The sequence below is a fragment of the Oryzias latipes genome, chromosome 24 (genome assembly GCF_053564925.1).
Source record: "Oryzias latipes strain Hd-rR chromosome 24, Olatipes_Hd-rR_3.1".
Classification (NCBI taxonomy): Eukaryota; Metazoa; Chordata; class Actinopteri; order Beloniformes; family Adrianichthyidae; genus Oryzias; species Oryzias latipes.
This window is the reverse complement of record NC_136260.1, coordinates 3,593,355-3,599,936: the sequence shown is the minus strand read 5'-3', so window position 1 is coordinate 3,599,936 and position 6,582 is coordinate 3,593,355. Positions and strand designations below refer to the sequence as shown.

At 44.1% G+C, this 6,582-nt stretch overlaps 1 long non-coding RNA gene across 1 annotated transcript; it reads left to right on the top strand.

Moving 5' to 3' along the window:
• The first annotated feature begins 2,394 nt into the window (after positions 1 to 2,394).
• Positions 2,395 to 4,566, top strand: LOC144990176 (uncharacterized). The gene is made up of 2 exons (XR_013654163.1): positions 2,395 to 2,458; positions 3,731 to 4,566. It is a non-coding gene; the product is annotated as an uncharacterized LOC144990176 (long non-coding RNA).
• Positions 4,567 to 6,582: the final 2,016 nt, after the last annotated feature.

Sequence of the window (6,582 nt, the reverse complement as noted above, 5' to 3'; positions counted from 1 at the left end):
TTTTTCAGCATTTTACCCTAAAATATTCAAATGCAAGGTGACACCCACACAATTTGGCTGTTAATTAGAGTGAATGTAACAAAAAGAATTTTCATTGGTGAAAGTTTTCTGAGGCATTTTGAAAGAACGGCTGACAGTCACAGACAGTCTCATGTCTGAATCTTTTTCACCCACAGAGCATAATTTTATACTTGTTTATACCTCACATTCCCTGGCTCCTTACACATCACTGAAAATTGATTTTGCTCCTCATATTGCAGCAATCTTCCTGTTTCCTCCACTCGACGCTTAAATTAATCATGGTAATGTCCCCTCTAAGTGAAACGAAATTAATTTTCACCACGGGCTACAAGTGAGGAGAAAATGGGAAATCATTACTCAAACAGCATTATCTTTATTATTTGTACCCATTTGTGGGGATAGAAAGGGGGATCTGACTTTCAGCAAAATTCTGGAGAAGACATTAAAAATGCAATCGGCCAATGATTGCTCGCTAAAAACAGAAAAAAAAGAAAAAGGAAGAAACCTGCAAACGTTTTCTTGACCTAAAGAAAATCCCTGTCCAGTCATCCATGTTATTAAAGCTGTTGAGCAGAAATCCCTTGTTCAGAGTTATAGCACGACAAGGATAGGATCTCATCTAGTCAAAGCCACCAAAGCTGTAACTTCTTAATGTTTATTTGACATCCATAAATCACAATGACACCAGATAACTAATAAGGGCTTGCATGTGAAGTCCCCATTTAAAACAAGATTCTGAGAGTGCTTCTTTGTTTTTGTTTCTGTCGTCTAGGGGACACTTTTGCTGAAATCTACCTTACTTGATTTGTACCATAAAACATGTATTCTCCTCTTCCATAGAAATTTGATAACTCTCTTGTTTGATTCGTCAAACCAAACAAAAATACCAATGGCTGATTGCCCTTTTAATGAGCAGACAGTGTCACAAAAACAGGCAGACGGCTGGTTCCAAGTGCAGCAGGTTTATTAGCTCAGCTAAAAATCGACAAAGCTAAATCAGGGTCAGGCAGGCAGGAGTTGATAACAGGCATAAGATCATCAGAGGAGAGACAGGATGGTCAAAATCCAGGCGAGAGTCAGGGCAGGCGGCAGGCAAACAGAGACAGAAACAGGGTCAGGAGATAGAAGATCAGGTCCAAAACATAACATAACATAACACTCAGTAAGGAAGGCAGTGTGGGACAAACAATTCTTAGCACTGAGGCACAGTGCAGTGCTTAAGTTGACTGTGGGTGTGTCTGAGTTTCCACCCTTTCCAAAGTATATAGTGTGGGACTACGTAGTGCCCTGAATTTTTAAAGCAATTCAGACACCATGCTCACTACTTTTTTATTTTTTTATCAGCGATATGATGTCATGAAATTCCCCAAGTTAAAATTTCATTGATATGAAGGTTTTGCAACGATTAGTTATGAATCAACTATCTTCTGAAGATAAAAACATCAATTGTTTATTTTAAAAATACATTTAAATAATGTAATAAATAATTTCAATTTACATTCCTACTTTTGCAGGATTCAACCTGCACATTATTTTCACACCTGATCTTTCAGTATTTTATGATAGGATGAAGAATTTATTTCTGAATGATCTTCCTCTGGCTTTGCACCTCTTCCTTCCCATTCATGTGACATCCATCCATTTCATTTATGTTCATTATGAATAAGCCAATTGAAGACTATAAACATGTTTACTTCTTAGCTCACGTTGATTCTTTTTTTTAAAAGAAATCCTCAGTGAACCTCAATTCCAGGACACCTAGATGAGATTTCAACCGCTCCTGCAAGTTAACCCGCTGCTGCACAACAGCTTTGACTATCAGGGCCCATGTTGGACAGTGCAAACTCTGTCTTAGTCCCACTGAAACAGATTGATAAGTGTTTGAGAGAATTTCTGAAGCAATTGTCAGACCTGCAGTGTGACAGGAATATCTGATGGAGGATAAAAACGATCTCTTTATCCTCTCAGCAAACACACATTGGCTCTCTCCTCTGTCCATCTCTGTTTTTCATCAAGCATGGTCACAACAGGCTCAGATGAAACCAAGTGTCAACATGTGCTCCAAAAAGATTTCTAATTCAGTTCCTGCTCATAGCGCTCAGTGTCTTTAACGCCCCTGGAAAGCAGCAGGACTTCTAGCTATTCCTCCATTAAGGCGAGGAACTAAACATGTTTTTATATTTAAGTGGTTGTGGAATTATCACATGAATGGTCATGATTTCACAAGTCTGAAGTTTAACTGAACCATTTCAACAACCACTCTTAAAATGTGTGCGTCAGGATGAACTGGGTTCACCTGCAGCCCAGGTGCTGTCAATTTGTGTACTGATTGTTTGGGTGGTGCTGGAGATGAATGAAAGCCGCTACTCTCCATGTGTGAGGTGCTCTGTACTCTGGAGTTGGATGCACTCGCTTCCCCATTTTCTGTGCTATTCAGGTAAAGGTTTTTGTGTTCTAATCAGCCTGCTCCACTCAATTGCCTGTTCATTCTGGTTGAATCAGTTGTGGAGTAATGGTAATGCCTTTAAAAAATCCTTCTTAAACTACTTAAAACACAAGACATTAACAATTGTAATGTAGTATGAAGTTGGCCTGTAAAGACATTTATTAGCATTTGTAAATGTCTTACAAATGACATACACGTTCAAATAACCTGTTTATGAAGATATTTATTAGCATTTGTTAATCCTTTGTAAAATATTTGTTTGCATTTGCAATTTTCTAATGTCCAATTGTGTCCTTGTTAACAGTTTTTTAGTGTTTGCACCCCCCCCCCCCCATCCAAATGCTGACCAACATTCTCATAATTGTAGATAAATTCTGACACTTGTAAGGAATTAATCCTGAAGATTAACCCCTTTGGTCATGTGTTATATTAGGATGCTGCTTCACTGAGCTGAAATTTTATTCAACTCAATTCAATTTAAGCTACAAAAAAGGATAAAAAGTTAGGGATTTGTACAGAGCATATCCAGAATCTCTTCATAGGAATGTCCTGAAATAGAATATTCTTTGACAGCAGCAGCTCTTTGGGTTTGCAATAACTTTAATGTCTTTGGTTTAAGGCGCTTCATGCCAAATAACTGTCTCTCAAAATGATGGACAAACGTCCTCATCCAATCAGTGACCTACTTTTTTAGTAACATTTTGATTTCTAGAAATTACTTTTGTTTTCAGAAACATGACCTTTTGTTATTTTGTCATTCTGTTATTTGTTCTTTTTATTAATTTCTGTCTTTCTTTTTGGAATAATTATAGTTCCAGGAATTTTGTTTTGATTTCTAAAACCTCCTAGAAATTAATTCGTTTTGCTCTTAATTGTGTCAATTTCGTGATGTTTTTGTATTGAGTGATTTGTATTTGTTGATGTGATTTGAACTTCAGGGCCTATATATTTAATCTTTTAACACCAATAATGTCACAGCAACACCTAAATAACACAGATATTTTTACATACCGCAAATCTTCAACTGTTCACATGATCACTGTGCATTAACGTGAGTCTTACCTTAGGATACCTCCTCAGTCCAATGGACAAGTGGAGCTTCTAAACCATGAAATCACACAGTCTGTAGTCGACATCAAGAGGACTTGAGTTGGTTCCTGGTTTGGGCGAAGTAGGCCTAAAACTCCCTCAAAAAGACAGCCTCGGGGCTCTCACAATATCAGTGTGTGCTTGGGGTTCAACCTCTGTTCTTTCCCTGTTCAGGAGAACCTACAGAGCTCCCAGCAGTGGACGAGTGGTTCTGCCGCTGCAGGAGACGTGGGAGGCAGCTCAAGCGCAGGCTGAGTGGTGTGGGCAAGAGGGTCCCTATCTGGTTCTCAGTCAGTGGGTCTGGCTCTCCACCTGAGACCTCTGGCTGCGGCTCCCCTGCAAAAAGCTTAGTCCAGGGTATGTGGGTCCATTCTAGATTGTCAAAAACATCACCCCAGGGTCCTTCAGTTGCCTCCTAACTATTGCATCTCAACCACTTTCCCTGTCTCTCTGTTAAAGCCTGCGGGTAGACCTCCAGATGGGGGGGTCGCGGTCGAAACCCGCTGAAGTCGGCCTTCCCCCCGTTGATGGTGGATGCCGAGGGGGCCTATCTAGTCGGGGAGATTCTAGACTCCCGGCGCCGAGGGGGTCGGTTTTAAAATCTGGTGGATTGGGAGGGGTACGGCCCAGAGGAATGTGCCTGGGTCACTGCTGATGACATCTTTGACCCCTCCCTGATCAGCGACTTCCACCAATGACACCCAGACAGACCTGCACCCAGACCTCGTGATTGACCTTGGCAAAGGAGGGCCGCACGCAGGAGGGGGGGCTCTTTCAGAACTCTGACCTGCTGCATGGGTCCTGTTGCCGGGGGTGCTCCTGGTCCGGGGGTCTTCCCCTTTCTCGTGGTCTGGCTGGGTAGGATGTGGTTCCCCTTATGAACTCACGGTTCACTTCGGCAGCATGCATGTATCTCCACCCCCACGTGCATAACACAAAAGGCCTTCAGCTCTCTCCAGTTTGCTCAGTTGTTGGACAGAACCATTAAAAAAAAAAAAAAAAAAAAAAAAGTCAGATCTGTCTCCCCCTCTGGTCACCGGTGGGAACTGTCTGGAGTTCTAAACATGCATCGTGGACTCTGCACACCTGACTCTCATTTATTCATCAACCACAGCATACTTAAGCTCTCTAAATATTGTTTGTGCCACTCTGCCTTCCTGACTGTTATAGTTGGACCTGATCTTCTGTTTCCTGACCCTGTCTGCCTGCCACCTGCCCCGACCCTCAACTGGATTTTGACCATCCTGTCTCTCTTCTGATGATCTCATGCCTGTTATCGACTCCCCTCTGCCTGACCCTGATTTAGCTTTGTGGACTTTTAGCTGAGCTAATAAACCTGCTGCACTTGGATCCAGCCGTCTGCCTATTCTTGTGACAGTGTGTTAAAATGAAATTTTTTTAACTTTATAAAAGGCCATTTAAGGACATTGAGTTTAGATTTAGTTTATTCACACAGTCAATTAAAGAAAGAAAAGAGCCACCACAAACAGAGGCACAGCCATGAACTCCGCCACCAGCCTGTCCCACACGGCAGTTGCCACTTCAGGGACATTAAGGAAAATGCTGGTTATTAGTCCTCAGTGACCACATAGCTGACAAATAAGGAATCAGTGTATAAGATATCTATAATTTGTCTTTATATTCAATAATTTTGCCTTTTTAGCTACACATGTGTCCAATATGGTATGTGTAGCTCACATTGCAATTATTAGATTTGTTTAGTAATCCCACGAATGGGAAATTTCCTTGTCACAGTAGCATGGAGTTTGGCACAACTACGTACAGACAGTAGTGACAAGTTAGACAGACACACATTTGAAAGAATATAAACAAAAGTAAGAGTCTTCTGATAAATAAACAGGGAAAGGAATTATGGCTTATTAGATTCATGAAGGAGGATTATGAGAGGGTAAAACTCTACGTTCTCTTTCAACATTCGTTTCGGTATCTCACTATGGGACACGCCCCCTGCGCTGTCCCCCAGAAGCTCTTTTTCATTACGCCAGTCTTGACTGGCAGACAGAAGATGACGTCTGCTCTCAGGAGGCGGGACTTCCTCCTGCTATAAGAGCCGGACGCCATCTTCTCTCCTCAGTCTAACACCTCTTCTCGCTCCCAGAAGCATCCTCAGACGGCAGGTGTAGTATCCGAAGCTAGCTTAACTGTTCCTAGAGCGAGCTAACAACTCGGTCGCTGAACGCTAGTCGGTGTTACATAGCTTGTCTGGGTCACGCGGTTGGTCTGTCTCCAAACAGCACCCGTTAGAACTAGTCACCATACTAGTAATTTTCGCGCTTCGCTCTCAACCGGAGTCGACGAAGTCGTCATGGAGCCTAAACCTTTCCTCGCCATGGAAACGGTCAGACCTCTGCCTAGAGCCTGCTCATGCGGCAGCAAAATCGCCGGGGCAGACACCCATTCTGCCTGTGCTGCATGTCTGGGGCTGCAACATGCCCAGGACGCGTTAGCATCTCCGGCTAGCTGCGAGCATTGTGCGCGCCTCTCCCTCAAGACCCTGAGACGCAGACTAGCGCGCCAAGCTAGTCTGTCCAAGGCGGACCCGGTCTTGGGGGTAACCAGCCCCCCACTACCAGAGGAGTCTACGCAGGGAGAGGTGGCAGGCATGAGCTGGGGCGACCAACTGGATACGGTCGCGCCACTCGAGGGCATGGATGAGCAGGAGGCCGCGCCCCCGGAGTTTCAGGACACTGTGCCCGACTCCGGAGACGAGTCCATCAGCCTCGGCTCTGAGGAGGACAGCGAGCCTTTCCTTCTGCCATCGGCTGCAAAGCCGCTGGCTGCGGGCGCCGCGTGCGGCGGCTTCCCAAACCCGACCGCCGCGATGGACCTGCATGATGTCTGCAGAAGAGCAGCTGAAAAGCTGGGCATTAAGTGGCCTGAAGCCCTCACCGAGGCCACCACGTCTCGCTATGAGGGAAAAAGACTGCCTAAAGCCAAGTCTTCCAGCAGACAGCTGCTGCCAGTGTTCCCTGAGTGCTTGGAGGAAGCGACCAGGACCTGGAGCA